General features: G+C 54.4%; 1 long non-coding RNA gene across 2 annotated transcripts; it reads right to left on the bottom strand.

The window, feature by feature from the left end:
- Nucleotides 1–1325: 1325 nt before the first annotated feature.
- LOC116501593 lies at nucleotides 1326–3015 on the bottom strand. Of its 2 annotated transcripts, none has more exons than XR_004254461.1 (3): nucleotides 2910–3015; nucleotides 2120–2295; nucleotides 1326–1390 (listed from the first exon to the last, which is right to left on the bottom strand). It is a non-coding gene; the product is annotated as an uncharacterized LOC116501593 (long non-coding RNA). The 2 variants fall into 2 exon arrangements; XR_004254462.1 differs by having other exon boundaries at nucleotides 2120–2289.
- Between the last annotated feature and the right edge of the window lie 22025 nt (nucleotides 3016–25040).

Here is a 25040-nt window from a genome sequence, read left to right as displayed (position 1 = left end):
CCCATGAGTGCCCAGCCAGGGAGGTGGATGGGAAGCAACGCCTGCTTCCCATCGAGGCCTGGGCTTCTTTGTCGCCCACTTCCCAGGATGGTCCTTAAGGACAGTGACTCTATGGCAACGTCAAAGTGTCTCCGTGAGATCGGGGGCAGTGGTGGTGCCCTGGGTCACGCCGATCTCTTCTGGAGGAAGCATCCAATTCCAAGGACCCCTCTGCTTCTGGGACAGTGACACACCAGGGGGCCAGCTCTTCCAATGGCGAAATGCCAAAGCTCAAACCCAGGCTCCCAGTGCCGTGCCCTGTAGGTATTAGAGCCAGCCTGCCCAAGGCACCCAGCGACCCCTTGACTTCTGCGACACAAAGGGGCCACGTCTGCTCATCTTCAACCACCAAAGCTCGTACACAGGCTCTTCACACCGTTGCCTATAGGTATGAGCGCCAGCCTGCCAAAGGAGCCCAGCGACCCCTCTACTTCTGGGACACAGACCGCCCAAGGGGCCAGCTGTGTACATCTTCAACCACAAAAGCTCCTACCCAGGCCCTATACACGCTGTTGCCTATAGGTATTAGAGCCAAACCACCCAAGGAGCCAGGCGATGCCTCTACTACTGGGACACCGACACACCAGGGGGCCAGATCTGTGCATCAGCTGCCAAAGCTCAAACCAAGGGAGGGAAACGGCGGGACCTGAAGCCATCCACGGGGTCTGCGTGTGGGCAAAGAGCCCCAAAAACCTGTAGCAGTTTTTGCTCAGAGTCTCACTCCCTTCACAGAAATCCATCTGACAGCGGACGGCGAGACAGTGGAGGAAAACACAACGATGTTTCCAGCTGAGGGACCTTCTCCACGGCCTCCATGGCCAGGAACCTCCCCTTGCTGGGACAAGAGCTGGGAAGCTGCCCCCAGAGCAACGTGGAGAAAACCTGCACATCCCTGGAGGGGAAAGGAGAGGATGCGACGGCAGCTGGGGAGAAAAAGACAGCACCATTTCCATCCTGCTGGACGCTTTCACAACAGAACCTGCAAGTTAAAATGATTTTTCCAAGTGCTTCTGCTTGTCAAGTAAAATTCTGTACAGCAATTGCGGCACTTCAGACTCACTTGGGTTTGAGGGGGATTCTATTGCTCAAGAATTTCAACTTTTGATGGGAGAGCAGAGTGGGAGCAATTCGCTCAGACACCAAGCGATGGGAGAGAAGAAAGGACGAAATAGGCTCTTTCCTCTAGGAAATAGGAAAGGGGTGTTTAGAGCTGGCTTACCTGAACCATGGCTGAAGGACCGGAGCCCAGTCTCTTGCTCTCCACGTGCTGCTGCCTTAGCACCACGGAGGAGATGGGCATCTGGTTTTGGGGGGGTGTGCGCGTGTCTACCTTCTGGGGACAACTTCCAGGCTGCAAAACATTTAAGAAGTCAACCTAAGATTTCCCCTGGGGGGCAGAGGGCGCAAGATGGCTCCGTATCAAGTTCGCCAGCGCTGGGGCTGTGGCTCCAGTGCCAGAATGTGCTTGTGTATATTGGTCAAGGCTGTGCGTGTTTAAGAACTGCTTGTGATTTTGTAGAAGTAGATAAGGAGAACAGAACTCTCCGTAGCAAAACTCACGCTAACTTTTCTCTTTGTAACTGTCAGAACCGTTGGCTGTGACTTTCTCTATTTGGCACCAGGGGTATCCCACGAGCCGATCAAGTCTAACAACACAATGGATCGTAAGTTACTACAATTTTAAAAGGCATTCAGGAAAATGGAGAGAAGACTCTAATCACCGGCCATCATGAGACAAAGGAAGTAAGCAGAGTTTTGCAGAGAGTAAAACAAGACCCAAATCACAACTGATGGGATACACTCTGGATGGTCGCCAACTGCAACTGGGATTTTGAACACCTCGAGACACCCAAGTATTGTTTTATTCCTATTAGTTGGTGTAAGTTTAATACTGTCTTTTGTATTGCTTGTTCGGAATTGGAAGTTGTTACAACGCACGTCCATGTTAGCTTCCTCCACAAACGTGCATGGCAAGCTATGGGGAACATATCATAAAGACCGGGAAGACAAATTTTCGTACTAAGTAAAAGAATTTACTAGATTGTCCAGAAAAGGGGGGAATGCCGTTGTATAAACTCACTTTAGGATAGAGTAAATCTTGTGGTTATAATAATGAGGACAAAATTGACGACATCTTGTGATCTGTCGACCCTCTCTTCTGTTGAAGCATCTTGTTATTAGAAACATCGCGCTGTCTGTCGCCCTTCAGTTCTGCTGGAACTTGAGCTAACTTGAGCCAAGTCGGCATTCCTGTGGCTTGGAAAACAACTGACTCAGCCCCCCCGGCTCCGCCCAAACACCCTCAGGGTTCCCCCCAACACCTCAAGTCCCCATCCACAACACCCCCACAAGAAAATCCTCCAGAGCCCCGCCAAACACCCCCCGGCCACCCCATCCCCCAAAACCCTTCACCAGAGTCTCCACCCCCCCAGACACCCATAACACCCCCCTGCACCCCCAAACTCCCTCCAGAAACCTGACAGGGCCCCCTCAGCTCCCCCCCACAATCCACCAGGAGTCCCCAATCCTCTCAAGCCCCCCCGCAAGCCTCCCCAAACAACCCAAAGACCTCCTGCAGACCTCCCTCCACCAAAACACCCCACGTTCCCCCAGTCCCGTATGTCCCAATGTCCCCCCATGTCGCCCCACTCCCATACGTCCCCTCCATGTCCCCTCGAGCCCCCGCTGTCCCTACCACATCTAGGCATCCCCAAACCCCATGTCCCACCCCAGCCCCAAGTCCCCCCCATGTCCCCATGTGTCCCACGTCCCCTCCGTGTCCAAATGTCCCCCCAGTCCCATATGTCTCAGTGTCCCCCACGGCTCCACGCCCTCCCCCCCTCAGGTCCCACCAATCTCCCTCCACCTACGATTCCACTTCTGAGGCTGCTCTGATGTCTCTAATTCTAGGATTCTGGGATTTCTCCTATTCTGCCATTTCTGCCATTCCGCGATTCTGTTCCTATGATTCCAGTTTCTCCAATTTTAGGACTCGATTGCGCGACTCCTCCGATTCCTCCGACTCTTTGATGTCCTCCCCCCAGCACAGAGGGGCCTGGGCAGGCAGCAGCCTGTTGGTGCCGCCGTCACCGCGGGCAGCAGCCAGCACTGCCCGTGTCACCACGATGTCACCGCGACACGGCCATCGACAAGAGGCTGCGCGATGGGTCCTGCGCCAGCGGTACTGAGACGTTCGGGCAGGAGGAGCTCCCAGGTGGCTGATGCCAGCAAGGAGCAAGCTGCTCGCACCAGGTGGACCACGTTAGACTGCTGGGAGAACAGTGCTATGGAGCACGTCTCTGCGATATGAGGCGTCAGTGACCAAGGTGCGAGCACCCCCAGCACTACAGGAGCGCGGCTGAGCCCCGTCTGGGGCTTTCTGTGGGGAGGACCTGGCTCTGTGGTCAACTCGGGGGGTCTCCGTTTGGGGACGGAGATGTGACGGCTCTTTTCCTCTGCCACCAAAACACGGGGGTGGGGGTGCTGGAAGGCTGGCAGCCACCAGAAGCAGCATGTGACCTGATTTTCCTTGCCTTCCAGAGCGATCTTCTATCTGGGATGCTGTGTCAGCCTACATCCGGGAGCACCTCCAGCTGCGCCAGGTGGGTTGGCACCTACGTCGCCCTTGTTCCCCACCCCAAAAGCAGGAAACTCACCCCAAAAGGCCCCACCAAGAGACCAATAGGTATCGCACAAGTGCGGTGTTGCTTCTGGTAGGTTGGTGTGGTATCTCAGGGCTGATCCCAGTTGCTGGGAGCCCCTGGGTCCCCTCAGCCTGGCTCCCAACAGCGGGAAGTGCACAGCAGGGCCCGAAGCACCGTTCCCGGATGAGACCACCTCCGGCTGATCCTTAACCTTCGGCCCTTCCGTTCTCTGCCACTTGCAGGGCGTCCGAATTCCCACTCTTGTCTGCTTTGCCGTTGTTTCTAAACGGGTCGAGGTTGGGAACAAGTCCCTTACGGTGCAGTGGCCCACGTTCCGCCTGGCCAGGAGCCTCATCGTTGCCCACAGCCTCACAGCCGACAAGGAGTACCTGCCAGGTAAGAGGGTGCAGGAATCCCTTGCTGCATGGATCTCAGGTGCTTCTCAGAAGCAAAGCACTGCCTGCACGGAGCAGGTCCCAAACTGAAGCCTTTCTGGGTGACGACTGCCATGAGCAGCACTAGGGAACACGCGGGGAAGGGCCGCTGGTGACCGACTCCATCCCTCTCGTGTCGTTTTCCAGGCCATAAGGAGCTGGAGCCCCTCCATCTCCCTGAGGTGGCTGCAGCTGCCTCCGTGTCCTGGAAGAAGGTGGAGAGCTGCATCCAAGGCACCACGTCCCTCATCTCTCGCAGCCTGGGGAAGGGGGACAACATCGCCCTTGTCCTGAAGGACATGGGGGTGCTCCTCATCGAAGGCACGAGGGTGGAAATCAAGTTCTATCGTGACTTCTTGGAGAGCCTGTCAGAACAGGGGAGCCTTCAGAAGGCTCTTTTCAAGGTGAGGGTTTTGTTTTCCCCACGGCCTGGGCAGCCTCACACACGGGCAGCAGCAATGCTTGCCCTTGGCCCAGCAAGACCTCTTGGCTTGGAGCTCTTGGCCAGCCTCTTGGGGTGGCCAAGAGCTGCGGTCCTGCTGGCTCCCGCTGCCCTGGGCTCCTTCAGGACCTAGTGGAGGCCAGGCAGAGGACATTTGCCATCTCCTTGCTCCTCCCCTGCAGGTTCCCCAGCTGACGGACATGGTGGTGTCCCGGGTGTCAGCTGTGGCCTCCCTGACCTTCTCTGGCCATGCAATCATCTTCCCCCAGTGAGTATGTTTGTGGCTGTGGCCGCTGCTCGGGCTCGGTAGCGTTTGCTCCTTGCCAAATGTGTCCGTGAGCTGGTGAGCGTGGGGAGTGGTGGTGCCCTGAGTCATGCCGATCTCTTCTTTTGCCAGCTATATAATGGACAAAGCACCCCAGCTATCACCCGGGGAGCGTCTCAAGGCCCGCAGGGATGACAGGCAGGAGAAGGAACGGGCTGTGTTGTCGTCTTCCAGCCAAGGTGAGAGATACAAAGCGGCTGCTGGCTCCTCTTGTGCCACAGCTTCATGCCAGCTCAGCACAGCCTCTTGTCTCCGGGCCTCCAAAATGGAGCCCTGGTATGTGACGTGCCCAAGGTGCCTGTCCCTGGGTGCTGCAGGAGGTTGGGGATCCAAAACACCCCTAAATTGGCTGTACCCAGCTCCTCTCTGCCAGAACTTGGCCCCCAAACCACGTCACGGCCTAAGATTGAGCCGGCTGAGGCTGGTGCCAAGGAGGGCCGAGGCCCCTGCAGATGGAGGCTGGGAGGGGAGCACAGCGGCCCCTGGGACAGCGCAGGAGGAGGCCTCAGCACCCGGCGTGTCCCGGCTACACCAGAGTCATGGAAATTTGCTTCTGACATCTCTCCTTCCCGATTCCAGAGAAACGGCCTGAACTGCCACCCTTCCTGTCGTGCAGGTGGAGGAATTCTTTTGGCTCTGTCCTTTCGGCAGGCTGCCAGTGATGCCCAAGCTGCCTCCTGCCATAAAGGAGCTTTTGCACAACCAGCTGCAGACAGGAACTGCGCCCAAAACAGAGCCCAGGAGGAAATGGAAACAAGAGCCCAAAACAGCAACCGGTGCAAGACCAGGGCCGGGCAAAGGCTGTAAGATGTGGAAAATGTCAGGAGAGCAAGGGCCAAAAAGCAGCAAAAGCCCCTCCTGAAGTCAGGAAGCTATCCAGCCTGGAAGCCCTGCCAGAGACGGAGCGAGTGAAGCGCCCCGAATCTCAGAAAGCCCCAGGCCCGCTAGAAACACCCATCGTGCCCATGCTGTCCCTGCCGAGCTCGGAGGGCAGCATGCCTCAGGAGCCCAGCGACGACACCGCTACTACTGGGACACAGACGGACCAGGGGGCCAGCTCTTCAAAACTGCAAATGCCAAAGCTCAAACCCAGGCTCCCGACGCCGTGCGCTGTACGTGTGAGTGCCAGCCTGCCCAAAGAGCCCAGCGACCCCTCTGTTTCTGGGACACAGATACACCAGGGGGCCAGCTCTGCGCAACTTCAAGAAGCAAAGCTCCTGCCCAGGCTCTCAACGCCGCTGCCCGTAGGTAAGAGAGCCAGCCTGCCCAAGGAGCCCAGCGATGCCTCTCCCACTGGGACAGACATGCACCAGGAGGCCAGCTCTGCTCAACATCAACCACCGAAGCTCCTCTTCAGGCCCTGCACGCCATTGCCAAAGGCAAAAAAGAGCCAGTCCGCCCAAGAAGCAGAAAATGCCAAAGTTCAAACCTTTGTCCTTGGAGCTGTGCCCTTATCCTATCAGAGCCAGACCACCCGGATGTAGGCTGACACTGCATCCTCAGCCACCAGAGCTCAAACCCAGGCTCCCGCCACCGCCACCCAGTCCAAGGTGACCCGAGTTTTGATTGCTCGGAGCTGCAAGAACGCCGTCAGAGGTGGCAAAACAGGTGAGTGATCCACATCCCTGTTCCTTTGGGGGCTCAAGCCTTGGAGGCAAGTAGTTCTGGGGACAGTGGGGCCTCTCCAACGAGATCTCAGTTTGGAGCCGGGGCTTGGCTCGATCCAAGAGGAACCTTGGGCTCCTCCATGGCTAGCCTCAAGTCCCTCAAGCTCCCTTCTGTTGCCACAGAGACACAGCAGACACACGTTATTTGGCAGCATTTAGAAGGCCTAAGGAAGCAGGAGGCTGCTCTTGGCCCGAGAGGAGAGTGTGTGTTTGCAGCTGGGTGCTGGTTTCCAGGCCGGGTGGGAAGAGAGGGGCTTTGTGGGTGGGCCTGGCAGAGCTGAACCCTGCTGCTGGCCGGGTCTGGGGATGGGGTGAGCAGAGGGAGGGAAACGGCGGGACCTGAAGCCATCCGCGGGGTCCACGTGTGGGCAAAGAGCCCCAAGAACCTGTAGCAGTTTTTGCTCAGTCTCACTCCCTTCACAGAAATCCATCTGACAGCGGACGGCGAGACAGTGGAGGAAAACACAACGATGTTTCCAGCTGAGGGACCTTCTCCACGGCCTCCATGGCCAGGAACCTCCCCTTGCTGGGACAAGAGCTGGGAAGCTGCCCCCAGAGCAACGTGGAGAAAACCTGCACATCCCTGGAGGGGAAAGGAGAGGATGCGACGGCAGCTGGGGAGAAAAAGACAGCACCATTTCCATCCTGCTGGACGCTTTCACAACAGAACCTGCAAGTTAAAATGATTTTTCCAAGTGCTTCTGCTTGTCAAGTAAAATTCTGTACAGCAATTGCGGCACTTCAGACTCACTTGGGTTTGAGGGGGATTCTATTGCTCAAGAATTTCGACTTCTGATGGCTAGCCTTGTTTGGGTAAAGGCTCATCGGTGGCTTTTGATGGCAAACTGCAGGCTTTGATGGTCAGCTTAGTCCAAGTACTGAATGCTTCTGCCCCTGAGCCCCGCATCTGAAACTCCCAGCAAAGAATCAGCTACCGTTTGCTGCGAACCCTCTAACCTTACTTAGCTTTCCGTCTTCCCTTGACATTTCTCTCTGTATTTTTTCCCCGGACCTGCTCGTATTTCTTTTTGCTCTGTTTCTTGACTGTGTTTTCGCAGCCCTCTGCACCCTTTCTGGTGAGTGCTTTTTCCTCATCAGCCCCGAGGGAAGTGGCAGAGTTGAGGGCACAAATCTTTTCCTCGCCTATTTCCAGGGGGCTTTCTTAACGCTCCCCCTGAGGCCTCCTGTCTTCATTTTGCCTCGACTCCCCCCAAATCCTCATCCCAGTGGCGGAAGGCTCTCTCAAGCACCTCTTGGGGCAGGGGAGGACAAGGAGCAGCAGGTGGAGGAGCTCTGTTTCTCCCCCCTCAGTTCTCCTGGAAAAGCTCTTCCTCTGTGCTGGCTTCTCCCCTTCTGCCGTGGCAGTGCCCCCTCCTGCCTCGTCCTGGTGCTTCCCTGCTCTGAGAGATGGAGCAAGGATGTTCTCATCTTGACACCCTCTCAGCCCTCCCTCCCTCCTCTCCTCACTGCTGGCCACTTTGGGAGAGCAGAGCGGGAGCAATTTGCTCAGACACCAAGTGACGGGAGAGAAGAAAGGACAAAATAGGCTCTTTCCTCCAGGAAATAGGAAAGGGGTGTTTAGAGCTGGCTTACCTGAACCATGGCTGAAGGACCGGAGCCCAGTCTCTTGCTCTCCACGTGCTGCTGCCTCAGCACCACGGAGGAGATGGGCATCTCCTTTTGGGGGGTGTGCGCGTGTCTACCTTCTGGGGACAACTTCCAGGCTGCAAAACATTTAAGAAGTCAACCTAAGATTTCCCCTGGGGGGAAGAGGGCGCAAAATGGCTCCGTATCAAGTTCGCCAGCGCTGGGGCCGTGGCTCCAGTGCCAGAATGGTTCCTTCTACGAGCTCACCCGTCACGTTTCGTTCTTAACTGTCCCAGTCCCTACTGTCCCTCAACCCTAACTGCTAACCCAAAGGCCAAACTCAAAATAACCCCAAATCCAAAAAACATGCCAAAACCCAAACCATGAACCTTAACCTCCAACAGGAAGCCCTACCCATAATCTCAACCAAAAACCCAATCCTACACCTTCTAACCCCTCCCCTAAGGATACCTGCCATCCCTCAATGCCAAAACAGAACTCAAGCCTTTCACCCTAACACTTAACCCCATGCATAAACCCCAAACTTAACCCGTATTCTTGCACTCCAACTCTAAATCCCGAAGAAATAATCACAAACCATAATCCCCAACCCAGAACTTTGCCCCTCAACCCCTTTCCCAAACCACTACCCCTAGCACTAACCTCTACCCTAACCCTAAACCCGAACCCAGGGACCTGCAGGCTGGGAGGTGTCCGGGAGCACAGCTGAGGTGGGACCAGCGCCTGGTGACGCTGGCGACGCTGTCACCCTGCCTGGCCACAGCACAGCTGTGTCACCCACCCCAACGGCTCCAGCGACCACAGCTTCCCCCAGCACCTCCCAGTTGGGTGACCCCAAACTGCTGACACACGAGGGCAGTGCAGCCCGAGGGACCCAGGTGGGCTGGGACACCACGCACAGGGACCTCAGGACACTCACCGGTGGTCTGGGGCAGGAACGGGCCCAGAACTGGGGGCAGACACCATGTCCTGCCACCACCACCCAGGGGTCCTGCTGTCCCCAGGGACCCCCAGGACCCAGAGAAGCTCCCCACTGCCCCCAGGGAGCCCATCAGCAGCACTGAGGGCACACCCAGCCACGTGCTGGGCTTTCGGAAAGTTTTTCCCTCAAAATCACACAACACAGCACAAACCTCTCACCTGCTGCAGTTCTTCAACATCACTTTTTAACCCCAGCGTCACTGCGTCAACCCAGCCGCAAAGACACCGACGCCACCAGCAGCATGTGGAAACCTCCCCCACCCCCCTATCCCTTGTAGGGAAAATGGTTGCACATCCTGAACAGTTCTCTACGTATTCCTACTGCCAAGCAAAGCCCTGTTCAGTGGAGGCAAAATGGGTCAAGAAAGGGCTTTTCCACTTGTGGGAACTGAAGTGTTTTTGCAGAGTTACATTGTTTAGAAGGAGGGAATGTGGTACTGAGATATGCTTACAGTGATAAGAAAGTTTAGCAGGCGACCTTGTAAAATGCAGACAATCAGACTCCTTAGGACAATTAGGTGAAAATCACGGTGTCAAGTCAGGTAAGTGAAGAAGCATGACCACTTCAAGCAGTAAAAATGTCAAAAGAAATTTGAAATTTAACAGGCCAGCGACTGAAGGCCATGCATTGTTTGTGAAGCATTAGATAGATTGTGAATCTGGATTACCCCCTCAGTGGGGAAACAGGGGAGGGTCCTGCCATCAAAAGGTATACAAACTGTGTTTTGGAACTAGTAGATGCGCTCTCTCCTGCTTGTGGGGTGCCCGCCATTGCAATCGCGAATAAATTGCTACTTCACTGAGATCCTCGCCTGAGCCTAAGTTATTGGCTACGGAGTGTTTCTCACACACTCATTGCTGACTCGGAAAAGCTCCAGAAGAGTTGGTGCTGGGTATGGACACGGAGGGCTGGAGATGGCAGAGACAGGTTTTGGTTTCTGTTTTCCTCCCCCACAATCACAACTTTTGGCTCCCCAAGGCTGGGGCTGCCCTGCACGGGCATGGGGAGGAGCAGCTGTGGCAGCCGGCAAACGCAGCCACAAATTACCCAGGACAAGCAAAAGCAAAGAAAACCACCCCAAGCAGAACGTGACCTCCTTTCTCACCCGCTCCCTCTCTGCCTTTCTCGGCTTTTCACTCACCAAAACGACAAATGGGGCTTAGCCACGCACCACAGCCTGCGGCTCACGACCAAACCCAGCACATTCGGGTTGTCAGAGCTTTCCAATTCCCCAAACGCTGGCTTCTGCACGCATTTTAGCGGCCCCCCCTCAGCCAGAGACCAGCCCCGCCGTTATTTCTGGGGGAGGGCAACTGTAAAGGGAATACAAATGCAAACCAGCGGCACCTCTCCGGCCTCAAAATGGCGGCCGCGCGTCTGGGGAAAGCCTCCGTGAGGGGACGCCTCTGCTCACAGCGCTGCCCCCTGGGCCCCACAACCAAAGCAAAGAAGAACACCGGCAGAAAAAGGCCAAAAACGGGTGAAAACGGGTTACTGGGCCGGCCGGGGAGGCTGCAGCAGGGCTGCGACGCCTGGACGAGGCGGCGGCGGCTCTTCAGCGCCTCAGCCGCGGCCCGTGAGCGCCGCCATTTGGGAGAGGAGGGAAAGCGGCGGAGGGGGCGATGGGCGGGAAAACCCTCGCCCCTGATTGGCTGGTGATGGCTGGAGGCGGGAAGTGGCAGCCACTCAGGAAGCGGGGCGGGCAGCAGCCGCACCTTGATTGGCTGAGAGCTGCCGCCTCAGCGAGGGCGGGAAGCCTGAGGCGCCTCCGGAGCCTGGGGACCCCCAAAAAGGTACCCCCAAAAACCCCCAGGGGCCCCCCCAACAATTCAGGCCCCCACCCAAAACCCCTCAGGGCTCCCCCCAAACACCCCCTGGCCACCCAACCATCTTCCAGAGCGCCCCTAAACACCCCCAGGACCTCCCCAACTCCTCCTAGGCCCCCTTCAGGCCCCCGCACAAAACACCCAGCCCCCCCCAACCTCTCCGTGTCCCCAAAGCATCCCCAGGACCCTCTCGAATCCCCTCATGGCTCCTCCAACCCCCCCAAGAGCCCCTTCGGGCCCCCCAAATGCCTCCAGGACCCCTCCAACCCCCCCCCCAGGACTCCCCTGAACCCCCAGGGCCCTCCCAGATTCCCCCAAATCACCCAGCCCCCCCTGAAACCCCTGAGAGACCCCCAGACATCTTCAGCACCCCTCCCAAAGCGCCTCCAAACCCCCCAAGGGCCCCTAGACTGCCCCCCAAAAGCCTCCAGGACCTCCCCCCAACCATCCCCAAGAGCCCCCCTCCCCCCAAGGGTCCCCAGACCTCCGCCCCGACACCTCACGACTCTCCCACGCTCCGTCAACAACATGGCTGCCCCCCCTTGGGAAAAGCCCCTTTATTGCCCCCAACCGCGGCCCCGCCCCTGCCTGGAAGCGCTGCGATTGGTGGGGAGAGGGAGAAGGGGCGGGGCTTGTGCTTGGAGCGCTGAGCCACGCCCCTCTCCAGCGGAGGGGGGAGAGCCCCGCGGCAGGGGGCGTGGCCCAGCCCCAGAGGAGGGGCGGGGCTCATGCAGGATCAGACCAATCAGGTGAGAGGGGGGCGTGGGTTGACGTGGCAAGGGCTTGGGAGCGGGGGGCCGGAGGGGTGGTTGCTGTGAGCAGGATCTGGAAGCTGCCCCGTGGTTGGGAAGGGCCCCGCTGGTTTGCAGAGCTGAGCCACTAAGCGATGTTGTTTTGCGCCTCTGTGAGAGCAGGTTTAAGACAGGGGAAAAAACGCTGCGCCACACAGCAGCTGCGAGAGTGAGAGGAGCGAGGAAGAGCCTTGCAGGCGCCAAGGGCAGTGAAGAGGGAGGGGGAGGGGGAGGGGGAGAGGTGCTCCAGGCATGGAGCAGAAGTCCCCTGCGGCCTGTGGGGAGGCCCGTGGTGAAGCAGGCTGTCCCCCTGCAGCCCATGGTGGAGCAGGGTTCCACGCTGCAGCCCGTGGAGGAGCCCACGGTGGAGCAGGTGGCCCTGCACCGACGGAGGCTGCGGCCTGTGGCAGAGCCCTGCCCGAGCAGATTCCGGGCCGGAGCTGTAGCCCGTGGAGAGGAGCCCACGCAGGAGCAGGTGAGCTGGCAGGAGCTGCTGCCCGTGGGGGAGCCAGGTTGGAGCAGTCTGCTCCTGAGGGATGGAGCCCGTGGTACAGACCCCTATCTGGAGCGGTTCTGGAAGAGCTGCTGCCTGTGGGAAGCCCACGCCGGATGAGTTCATCAAGGACTGCATCCCGTGGGTGGTGTTTCCACCCCCTCCCACGATACACAGCCAGCACACAATACTTCTGGAGTCCGTTTCAGTGTCAGTTTCAGGTCCTCAGGTCCTGGCGCTACTTCCCACTTATCCTCGTGGACTGGTCCTTTCACGCGGCTGGCATGAGTCCACCCCTTCTCCGCTGTCGGGACGGCCGTTTCTGTGGTAGGGGCCTTCCCATCGTGGTGTTAAAGACGTCTCTTTCCAAGTCTTAATTAAAACCTTGTCCCCGGGTTTTATCTTGTGAATTGCTGTGTCTAACGGAGGGCGTTGCGCTACCAAACCTTTTGCCCGGAGCTCTATCCGTTGGTTCATGAGTTGTATTAAATAAGGTCTTAACTGGGCATCCTGTAATTGGGGGCGATCAAGTGGCAATTCCAAGCCATAGGGCATACCATATAGCATTTCAAAAGGAGAAATTCCTACCTCAGTCCTGGGCTGTGTCCGTATGCTTAACGGTGCAAGAGGTAAACATTTTACCCAAGAAGCTTTTGTTTCCAGCATTAGTTTAGTTAGTTGTTTTTTAATGTCGCCATTCATTCGCTCTACCTTTCCAGCACTTTGGGGATGCCACGGAGTGTGGTATTCCCAGCTTGTTCCTAGAGCTTTCATAGTCTCTCGAGACGCTTTGGAGACAAAATGAGGGCCTCGGTCAGAGTCAATTGTTTCTACAATTCCATATCTAGGAATAATATTCTCAAGTAGTATTTTTCCCACGGTTTGAGCCGTGGCCCTTGCCGTCGGAAAAGCTTCAACAAAATGTGTAAGATGATCTACAATCACGAATAGGTATTTGAACCTCCCTGTTTTTGGGAGGTCTGTAAAGTCCAGTTGAATTTTAGCAAATGGTCGGTGAGCCAATTCCCGACCTCCCGATACTTTTTCTCTCAAGTGTTGGGCGTTTACCTTTCTGCAAGTTAAACAATCATTTACAATTCGTTTTGCTATATTATACATTCCAAGACACATATACTTTATTGCAAATTGATCCACCAATGCTTGAGTTCCCCAGTGGGTGTTTTTGTGAAACCTTTGTAATAGCCTCAGAGCTGCGGATTTTGAAAGCATTTCCCGTCCGTCGGGTAGCACCCATTTGCCTTCATCTGTTTCTTTTATTCCCATTTGAATCATTTTGCTCTTTTCTTGTAATGTGAAGCTAAGCAGAGTATAAATTGGCCTATGATGGGAACAATGTGACTATTTCTTCCCGTCCTCCCATTCGTAATCATAGCATGGAAATTTCCTTAAATCATTCCTGCAGTCTGAGCAGTCTTCCCTTGTTTTTAGAATTCGCACGGTCATTAGTGCCGCTCTTTTAGCCTCCTGGTGTGCCAAATGATTCCCTGTGATCTGAGGGGTGAGGCCCCGCTGGTGTCCTTTAACGTGTACTACAGCAATGTCTTTAGGTCCTCTGATAGCCTGTAAGACTTGGGTAATCGGTTCTTGGTGTACTAATCCCTTTCCCTGTGAATTGATGAGCCCTCGCTCTTCCCATATTTTACCAAATGTATGTACTACCCCGCATGCGTCTTTTGAATCTGTATATATTGTGCCACTTTTGCCCTTTGACAGTCTTAAGGCCCGTAGTACAGCATAGAATTCGCAAGCCTGGGCAGACCAACTTGGACTTAAAGGTCCGGATTCAATTATTTCAAAAGTTTTCCCATTCCCTAATGCGTACCCCGATTTGCGCTTCCGTCCCGCTATTCGTGAAGAACCATCTCCATATATCTGTTCCCCTATACGTAACTCTTCTTCCTCCAAATCAGGTCTCAGTTTTGTTTGCTCTTCTGTATTTTGGAGGCAATCATGTTCTAAGGGCTCGTTCGGTTCCCCATAAAGAAACTGAGCAGGGTTTTGTAGGGAAGTTGTTGTTAATGTTAGTTTTGGGGAGGAAATTAAAATTCCTTCATATTTTAGTAAGCTGGCATCTGTGAACCATTTTTCTGCTTTTTGCTGTAGTACTCCCCGGATATTGTGTGGGGATATCACCTTGATCTCTCCTCCGAAGGTAATTTTCTGTGCTGCTTCTCCTAATAAAGCAGCTGCTACTACTACCTGTAAACAACTTGGCCAGCCCCGACTAACCGGGTCCAGCCATTTAGATAGATAAGCCACAGGCTTTTTACTCCCTGCCCATTCTAGGGCTAATACTCCATCTGCAGTGCCCTCAGTGCTGTTAACAAATAAGAAAAACGGTCTCCTCAAATCCGAAAGACTCAACGCTGGAGGGCGTGCTAATTCTTCTTTCAATTTTTCTAATTGTTTTTCGTCTTCTTTGGTCCATTTTAGCAACCCATCCTTAGTCAATTTCTTAGAAAGAAATGTAACTTTGCCGCTGTAATCTTCACTCCATTGTCTACAATAGCCAGTCAACCCTAATAGTTGTCGTATGTCGCGTTTAGGGGTGTAGCTGATTAACCGTTACGGGCCCGGTCGTATTCCGGGTACTGAACCGGTCGGACATTCACCAAAAACGCATTAACCGTCTGGGGGTCTGCTTGGATTCAGAACACTGAACTATCACGGATAACCACCCTTACCCTCGTTGCACTTAATGAGAGCTATGACAATGCAATCAAGTATGGTTTATTACAGCAACAGATAATCAGGTTCTTTTGGATTGCCAGCGGTAGTGACAAAAACAAGCTAGCGTGCATGAAATACACAGGTGTTACAGGCGTTACAGGTGCACGGCCTAGAAATAAACGCGTTAAAAAGATCAAAGACTCTAGAGAGACTTATAAGCAAGTATTCAGATCTCACCCAAAGGCGTCCCAATGGGGGGGGGGGGGGAAGAGAGGCTCAGCCCGTCGACTGATCCCAGGAGTCAGGAGGTCCTAAGGATGTTGTATTTCCTCGGGATGGTATCTCCCCTGACGGTGGTATCTTCCCTGACATCCCCTCTCTCTTGGGCCAATTTATCTTATTTTCTATCCTTTAGGTGGAGCTTGAGTGGCTCTAGTCAAGCATCTCTTAGTTATGATTGGTGTAAAGTTCTCCCGTCTCCGTTTAAAGTAATAGGCTCCGAGAAATTCAGGGCGCATGCTCGGTGAGGGGTGGTCGCACCTTGGAGGCGGGTAGCTTTTGGGATGGAGGTGTGTTTTGGTATTATAATGATCTAGGGTACAGCATTTGTCAAAACATGACATGTCTTTGTCTCAGGGTGGCAAAAAGTGCCTGCCCTGAAAGCCTCTTCAGTGCTGTACCTTTTCCTTAAAAATGTGAATGTTAGTTTTATTCTCCTAGTTACTTCAGGCAATTACACCACAGTCGTACCTGCCTCTTAGTTCATGGGGTCATTAAAGCCAATATCCCACTGATTCTGTCTGGGTCTGATTTCTTAGTTCCCTCACTTAGTCGGTGGCCCAAGTATTTTACCTCTTGTTCTACAAACTGCAGCTTCGATTTCGAGACTTTCAGTCCCTGCAGGCTAAGAAAGTTCAACGGCTGTATGCTGGCCTGCCTAACAGTATCTTCGTCTCTCCCTGCTAATAACAAATCACCTACATGCTGTACTAATGTTACTCCTGGTGGCTTATCGTAGCTTTGTAAAATTTGCTCCGGGGCTTGTCCAAATAAATTAGGTGATTCAGTGAATCCTTGAGGAAGGACAGTCCACCGTAATTGTTGCTTTCGGTGGGTATCTGGGTCTTCCCATTCAAAGGCAAAATAATCCCTACTACCTTCCTCCAGAGGACATGCCCAAAATGCATCCTTTAAATCCACTCCGCTATACCACTGATCATCTGGGTGCAATTGACCTAATAGGGTATGGGGATTTGCCACAACAGGAAATCTGGTCACGGTTCTCTTATTGATTTCTCTTAGATCATGTACCAATCTATATTTGCCATCTTTCTTTTTCACTGGTACTACTGGAGTATTAAACAGGGACATACAAGGTTCTAGCAACCCTTGTTGTAACAACCTTTGAGTTTCAGGCTTTAACCGTTGTCTGCCTTCCTCAGACAGGGGGTATTGTTTAATTCTCGTTGGTGCACCCGGGTTGGTTATAGTTACCTTAAAAGGCTTAATATCTAATCTTCCTACACTTCCTGGAGTGTACCAGATTTTATAATACAAAAGACAATGAACAAACATTTATTGTGTATTACAATCCCTCCTTTTTCTTTTGGTCCCTCTTTTTGTTCACTGAATCTCTGCAATGCCTGGCTGCTAAGAACCAATGTTTCCTCGATTCCTTCGTTGGTACTTATTGGTTCATATTTGGCACGCATGAGCATTAGATGTGCCGCTTCTAAACGACCTTTTACAATCGCAATCAGTTTATTAAAAATACATGGCCCGAAAGTTAGCGCTACTATTAATTACAATAAGGGTCCTGCTATAGTTGATAGTAAAGTAGTAAGCCAAGGTGAATAATTAAACCAAGATTCATACCAGTTCTGTCGGTCTTCATATTCCCGTTTTCTCCTCTCCAATCCTTCCCTGAGCTTGGCCATGGTATCCCTTACCACTCCAGTATGAATCACAGAATCACAGAATTGCTAGGTTGGAAGAGACCTCAAGATCATCGAGTCCAACCTCTGACCTAACACTAACAGTCCCCACTAAACCATATCCCTAAGCTCTACATCTAAACGTCTTTTAAAGACTTCCAGGGATGGTGACTCCACCACTTCCCTGGGCAGCCTGTTCCAATGTCTGACAAACCTAATGGTCAGCATACATGCAACATTCTTCTTTCAGGGTTACACACGACCCGCCCTGTTGTAGAAATACCAAATCTAATCCTCTACGATTTTGTAGCGCTACCTCTGAGAGTGACCTAACAGATTTTTCCAGGGCTGAGATAGATTGTTCAATCCGGGCCAGGTCCTCGTCCACAGCAATGCGTAAAGAGGTGAACTCTTGATTTTGCTTGACTAATGAAGCAACTCCAGTACTGACCCCTGCTCCTCCCAAGATTCTTAAAGTGGCCAGAGTTAAAGCTGTAAACGATTCCCTTTTTTCCAAATGATAATTTGCTGCCGTGTGCTGAGTATACATATAATCCTCAGAATGGTATAAAATCCTTGGTATAATTATTACCTGTATACAGAAATCATGAGACGCATTAAAGAGTTGTAGCGATAGACAAGGAGTTACACCTACTGACGAGCAAACCCACCCAGCGTTGTTAGCCGGGATTAACCGTTCAGCTGATTGTTTCCCATTCTCCGTGATGTTCCATAGGTGGCGCTTCCCCCCAGGAACCGTGCCCGCACACCTACCACCTCCAGTGACTTGTGTTAGTGTTACTCCTATATCTCTTCCCCAATTGCATTGTAGAGGGTTGCTCTCGTTTGTGCGGGTGGGCTCCCCAAAGTCCCCTATAGCATCATAATATGGGGGCCTTATACTAAAACATAACCAGCAATGTTCTGTCCTATTTGGGTTTATTTTGTTTAATAGTTGGTAGCTGGCATTCATGATTCCCCATATATTATTCTCAGCTATGTTATCATTTTTGGCTTTGTCTGAGCTTGTAAGGCTACTGAGGGTTGGCACTGTAGCATTTTCTGCAGGCTGGATTCTCTGAACACTTCTTGATAATACCTCATTTGGTCCTACTGCCTGGGGTTTATCAGCAGCCTCCTTCTTTATTAGTACAAGCCCTCTGCTGTCGGGCCCATTTTCATAATGTCTTCCACATTTATTGTGTATTCCAGGTGGGACCCCACAACACAGGGGACGAGAGTGACCGAGAAGGAGCGGCAGAGAAGAAGTGCGGTAGAGTGACCATAACCCCCATTCCCCTGCGCCGCTCGGGGGGAGGAGGTGGAAGAGGGTGGATGGGGGGGGAAGGTGCTTTTGGTTTCTTTCCTTTGTTTTGATTCAAAGATGGAAGCCGAAATTCCTTGAAGTGGTATATTCTTTATTGCAGCGCTGGATGCACGGGGGATCTCTCCAGCTATCGTGCATACCCAAAGCGGAAAGCAGTCTTGAATTTCTACAATCAATCTATCAATATTCTACAAGCGCCTCTACGTATTCATTCCCTATCCCCGCCTGCCCTGGCTTCTCATGCTAATTAGCCTTTTGGCACCTTGCGCCTGCGTCGAGCCTCCCAAGCCTTGTGGGCAGGGGTCTTTGGGAGGAAGACGCCGAGTCTTCCTCACAGTGTACTTTTCACCTTTGGTCAGGGTTGTGCTGAGTTGGCACGTTTCTGAATTGCAAGAGCTGGCTGTTGCTAATTCTTCCGTTTGTTGGCTCTTTCTCATGAATTGCAATGTCCAGTTTCGAGCTTTATAGTCCTTCCATTTGTTTCTCTGTCCGCCTGCCGCTTCCTTCTCGTGAGTTCCAGTGTCTTGTTTCGAAATACACAGTCCTTGTCTGGGGATTGTCCTTGCCTCCTCAATGCCTTCTTAATCAGTTTCTCACTTCTCTAGCTTGTTAGTAATAAGCAATAACTCTTCCTATCTCCTTCTGCCGAGTCTGTTTTGCCCGTTACAAGAATTACTGCGTGATCTCCTTGTCCTTATCTCCACTTTGAGCCCTTTTCATCATATTTTCTCCCCATTCCTCTTTGAGGAGGGGGAGGGAGAGAGCGGCTGTGGTGGAGCTCGGCTGCCCACTCGAGCGGAACCACGATAGAGGGGCCGTGCACCCCCCACCCCATAGATCCCCTCTGGGTGCCCCCACCCCATAGAAGCCCCCCCAGGTGCTCACCACCCCATAGAATCCCCCCCTACCCCACAGACCCTCCCCATGGCCCCATACATTCCCTTATGGCCTCCCCATGCCATATGGCCCCACGGACCCCCAATGTCCTCCTGTGCCCCCCCAGTCCCATGTGTCCCCATGTCCCCTCCACGTTCCCTCCATGCCCCCCATCCCATGTCCCCATAATGTCCCCCATGTCCCCACATGTCCCATGCCCTCCCCATGTCCCCGCGTGTACCCCCAGTCCCCACATGTCCCCTCATGTCCACACCTCCCCCCATGTCCCCATTCCCCCACCCACGCTCCCGTGTCCCTGTCCCACCCATGTCCCCCCAAATCCCCACGTCCCCACATTCCCCCATGTCCCCTTGCCCCCCAAGTCCCCCCGTCCCCCCTATCCCCACGTGCCCTGCATGTCCCCCATCTCCCACGCCTCTCCATACCCCCCCCCACACCCCGGCGGGCCCCCAGCCTGTGGTGCCCCAGTAGAGGGCCAGCACCTGCTCCACGGGGCTGCCTTCAACCCCCCCAGGCACCCCTAAACACCCCCCAGACTCCCACACACCCCGAAACTCCCTCCAGAAACCTGCCAGGGCCCCCTCAGCTCCCCCCCACAATCCACCAGGAGCCCCCAAACCTCTCAAGCCCCCCCACAAGCCTCCCCAAACAACCCAAAGACCTCCTGCAGACCTCCCTCCACCAAAACACCCCACGTTCCCCCAGTCCCATATGTCCCAATGTCCCCCCATGTCGCCCCACTCCCATACGTCCCCTCCATGTCCCCTCGAGCCCCCGCTGTCCCTACCATGTCTAGGCATCCCCAAATCCCATGTCCCACCCCAGCCCCAAGTCCCCCCCATGTCCCCCCTGTGTCCCCATTTCCCCCCAACCCACGTCCCCTCCGTGTCCAAATGTCCCCCCAGTCCCATATGTCCCAGTGTCCCCCATGGCTCCACGCCCTCCCCCCCTCAGGTCCCACCAATCTCCCTCCACCTACGATTCCACTTCTGAGGCTGCTCTGATGTCTCTAATTCTAGGATTCTGGGATTTCTCCTGTTCTGCCATTTCTACCATTCCACGGCTCTATTCCTATGATTCCAATTTCTCCAATTTCTCCAATTTCAGGACTCGATTCCGCGACTCCTCCGATTCCTACAACTCTTTGATGTCCTCCCCCCAGCACAGAGGTGCCTGGGCAGGCAGCAGCCTGTTGGTGCCGCCGTCACCGCGGGCAGCAGCCAGCACTGCCCGTGTCACCACGATGTCACCGCGACACGGCCATCGACAAGAGGCTGCGCGATGGGTCCTGCGCCAGCGGTACCGAGACGTTCGGGCAGGAGGAGCTCCCAGGTGGCTGATGCCAGCAAGGAGCAAGCTGCTCGCACGAGACGTTCCACGTTAGACTGCTGGGAGAGATGGAGGCTGGGAGGGGAGCACAGCGGCCCCTGGGACAGCGCAGGAGGAGGCCTCAGCACCCGGCGTGTCCCGGCTACAGCAGAGTCATGGAAATGTTCTGCTGACATCTCTCCTTCCCGATTCCAGAGAAACGGCCTGAACTGCCACCCTTCCTGTCGTGCAGGTGGAGGAATTCTTTTGGCTCTGTCCTTTCGGCAGGCTGCCAGTGATGCCCAAGCTGCCTCCTGCCAAAAAGGAGCTTTTGCGCAACCAGCTGCAGGAAGAAACTGCGCCCAAAACAGAGCCCAGAAGGAAATCGAAACGAGCCTGAAACAGCACCCAAAGAGCAGGCGCAAGACCGGGGCCAGGCAAAGGCTCGAAAATCTGCAAAACGGCAGAAGAGCAAGGGCCAAAAAGCAGCAAAGGGCCAAAAAGCCCCTCCTCAAGTCAGGAAGCTATCCATCCTGGAAGCCCTGCCAGTGACGGAGCGAGTGAAGCGCTCCGAATCTCAGAAAGCCCCAGGCCCGCTAGAAACACCCATCGTGTCCGTGCTGTCCCTGCCGAGCTCGGAGGGCAGCCTGCTTCAGGAGCCCAGCGACGACAGCGGCAGATTCCAGCGAGGGAGCTCCAGCTCCCAAAGACTGCCGAAGTTACGGGCTGGGAGGTTCTGGTCCGTGCTTCCAGACCGCCCGAAGATGGAAGCATCCAATTCCAAGCCCTCTACTGCTGGGACAGTGACATGGCAGGGGGCAAGTTCTGAGCATCAACTGCCAAAGCTCGTACCCAGGCTCCCTACAGCGTGGCCTGTAGGTATTAGAGCCAGCCCGAGCACCTGTACTACTGGGACACAGACGGAGCAGGGGCCAGGTCTTCACAACTGGAAATGCCAAAGCTCGAACCCAGGCCCTCTACACCATCGCCTGTAGGTAAGAGAGCCAGCCTGCCAAAGGAGCCCAGCGAAGCCTCTCCTACTGGGACAGAGACAGACCAGGGGGCCAGCTCTGAGCATCTGCAACCACCAAAGCTCAAGTTCCCAGGACGGTCCTTAGGGACAGGGCCTCTATGGCAACGTCAAAGTATCTCCGTGAGATCGGGGGGGGGGGGTGGTGCCCTGGGTCACGCCGATCTCTTCTGGAGGAAGCATCCAATTCCAAGGACCCCTCTACTTCTGGGACACTGACACACCAGGGGGCCAGCTCTTCCAATGGCAAAATGGCGAAGCTCAAACCCAGGCTCCCGACGCCGTTGCCTGTAGATAGTAGAGCCAGCCTGCCGAAGGAGCCCAGCGACCCCTCTACTTCTGGGACACAGACCGACCAGGGGGCCATCTTTGAGCTTCAGCAACGACCAAAGCTCCAATTCGGGCCCTCTCCGCGAATGCCTACAGGTAGTAGAACAAGTCCGCCCAAGAAGTACAAAATGCCAAAGTTCAAACCTTAGTACGTGGAGCTGTGCCCTTATCCTATTAGAGCCAGACTGCCCAGGGAGCCCAGCGACACCTCTATTTCTGGAACACCGATGGACCAGGGGGCCAGCTCTGAGCATCTTCAGTCGCCAGAGCTCAAACCCAGGCTCCCAACACTGCCGCCCAGTCCAAGGTGACCCGAGCTTTGATTGCTCGGAGCTGCAAGAACGCTGTCAGAGGTGATCCACATCCCTGTTCCCTTGGGGGCTCAAGCCTTGGAGGCAAGTAGTTCTGGGGACAGTGGGGCCTCTCCAACGAGATCTCAGTTTTGAGCCGGGGCTTGGCTCGATCCAAGCAGCACCTTGAACTCCTCCATGGCTAGCCTCAAGTCCCTCAAGTTCCCTTCTGTTGCCACGCAGACACAGCAGACACACGTTATTTGGCAACACTTAGAAGGACTGACAAAGCAGGAGGCTGCTCTTGGCCCGAGAGGAGAGTGTGTGTTTGCAGCTGGGTGCTGGTTTCCAGGCCGGGTGGGAAGAGAGGGGCTTTGTGGGTGGGCCTGGCAGAGCTGAACCCTGCTGCTGGCCAGGTCTGGGGATGGGGTGAGCAGAGGGAGGGAAACGGCGGGACCTGAAGCCATCCACGGGGTCCGCGTGTGGGCAAAGAGCCCCAGAAACCTGTAGCAGTTTTTGCTCAGAGTCTCACTCCCTTCACAGAAATCCATCTGACAGCGGACGGCGAGACAGTGGAGGAAACACGATGATGTTTCCAGCTGAGGGACCATCTCCACGGCCTCCATGGCCAGGAACCTCCCCTTGCTGGGACAAGAGCTGGGAAGCTGCCCTCAGAGCAACGTGGAGAAAACCTGCACATCCCTGGAGGGGAAAGGAGAGGATGCGACGGCAGCTGGGGAGAAAAAGACAGCACCATTTCCATCCTGCTGGACGCTTTCACAACAGAACCTGCAAGTTAAAATGATTTTTCCAAGTGCTTCTGCTTGTCAAGTAAAATTCTGTACAGCAATTGCGGCACTTCAGACTTACTTGGGTTTGAAGGGGATTCTATTGCTCAAGAATTTCAACTTTTGATGGCTAGCCTTGTTTGGGTAAAGTCTCATCGGTGGCTTTTGATGGCAAATTGCAGGCTTTGATGGTCAGCTTAGTCCAAGTACTGAATGCTTCTGCCCCTGAGCCCCGCATCTAAAACTCCCAGCAAAGAATCAGCTACCGTTTGCTGCTAACCCTCTAACCTTACTTAGTTTTCCGTCTTCCCTTGACATTTCTCTCTGTATTTTTTCCCCGGACCTGCTCGTATTTCTTTTTGCTCTGTTTCTTGACTGTGTTTTCGCAGCCCTCTGCACCCTTTCTGGTGAGTGCTTTTTCCTCATCAGCCCCGAGGGAAGTGGCAGAGTTGAGGGCACAAATCTTTTCCTCGCCTATTTCCAGGGGGCTTTCTTAACGCTCCCCCTGAGGCCTCCTGTCTTCATTTTGCCTCGACTCCCCCCAAATCCTCATCCCAGTGGCGGAAGGCTCTCTCAAGCACCTCTTGGGGCAGGGGAGGACGAGGAGCAGCAGGTGGAGGAGCTCTGTTTCTCCCCCCTCAGTTCTCCTGGAAAAGCTCTTCCTCTGTGCTGGCTTCTCCCCTTCTGCCGTGGCAGTGCCCCCTCCCCTCCTGCCTCGTCCGGGCACTTCCCTGCTCTGAGAGATGGAGCAAGGATGTTCTCATCTTGACACCCTCTCAGCCCTCCCTCCCTCCTCTTCTCACTGCTGGCCACTTTGGGAGAGCAGAGCGGGAGCAATTTGCTCAGACGCCAAGCGATGGGAGAGAAGAAAGGACGAAATAGGCTCTTTCCTCTAGGAAATAGGAAAGGGGTGTTTAGAGCTGGGTCAGTGAGCAGGGCACAAGGCTTCTCGTTTCCTGCTCATTTCTTGTATCCTGGGGCCTCTTCAGCACGTGTCATCTCCTGCTCTTGTGAGGATGTTCCCAAATCTGTCTTTTCTTCAGTCCACGATCACTTCCACACCGGCAGCCGGGGTGCCAGGAGGAGCCGTGCTGCAGCACCAAGCACTCCCGAAGCAGCTCGCACCCCTCCATACGCTGCCAGTATCTCTTGTTTGGGGGGTTGGTTTCAGATGCTCTTCATCCCAGACTCCCAAATCCTTGGGGTTGACCTCAAATCTCCCCTGGAGCTTTCTGCCAGAGGCTCCAGGTGGGGCCATTCGCCCTGCCTCTGCTATAAAGCAGACTTTAGACTTTTTTATACCTTTTGTCCTACCTGAAGTAGCCCAAGGGCTACTGCGTGAACGGTGTCCTGCTTAATTCGCTCAAAGGCTTCTCGTTGCTCGGGTTCCTGGTTGGAATTGTTCTGCTGGGTCACTTGGTAGAGAGGGCTACGAATCACACCACAATTTAGATCAGATTAACCATATAAAATTGAATCGTTCTCGCCTAATCCTTAGGTTTAGTGCTTCTGAATGTCTGGTAATTTTCCTCCTTTTTAAACCTGAGGCCCCTCCTCGAGCCTCCCCTTTGTCCCTGACCCATTCCTGGCACTTCTTGTTATAGAAAAAAACACCTTCCGAAGTCCTGGCTGGGCCAGTAGCTAAAGGGGTCTTGGGAGTGTTATCCCACCCACGAATACCTAGAACGATCGCTTCGGTCCTTCCCCGGCTGAGTCCCTCGTGGGATATCAGAACCGCGGTTAGAAGACCTCCGCACTCGCTTCGGAACTGAGTTCCGTCTCAGTCACCCCCTTACACACAGTCACACAACCGAACCCCCCCAACCAAAGGGCATACTCACGCAACGATAAATCTTTGTTGGGGTCTTCATGCGCAGAGTTACGGGTTTAAACCAGAGGAGGGGAGAGCTCTTTGTTCTTTCCTTGCCTCTTATGTTCGTAATCCTGCTGGGCTCCGGACTGCTCCCGGCAAAGGGTCACAATGAAACAAGGCTGGGGGCACCTCCCTTAGCCGTTCACAGCCTTGGGACCCAAGAGGATCACGTCAGGGTCACCAAGTTGTTAGAAATTCCGAGTCAATCTAGCTTTATAAGCTTTATTTATGGGGTTAATAAAAGGCAAGCAACAGCACAGGGTGCGCGGGGAGTCTGGGCTCCTCCAACACACACACACACGTTACATCAGGCGGCTGGTT

The sequence above is a fragment of the Aythya fuligula genome, unplaced genomic scaffold, assembly GCF_009819795.1.
Source record: "Aythya fuligula isolate bAytFul2 unplaced genomic scaffold, bAytFul2.pri scaffold_50_arrow_ctg1, whole genome shotgun sequence".
In the NCBI taxonomy this organism is placed as follows: Eukaryota; Metazoa; Chordata; class Aves; order Anseriformes; family Anatidae; genus Aythya; species Aythya fuligula.
Note: the sequence above shows the minus strand (reverse complement) of the source record. Positions and strands in the feature narration are given on the sequence as shown.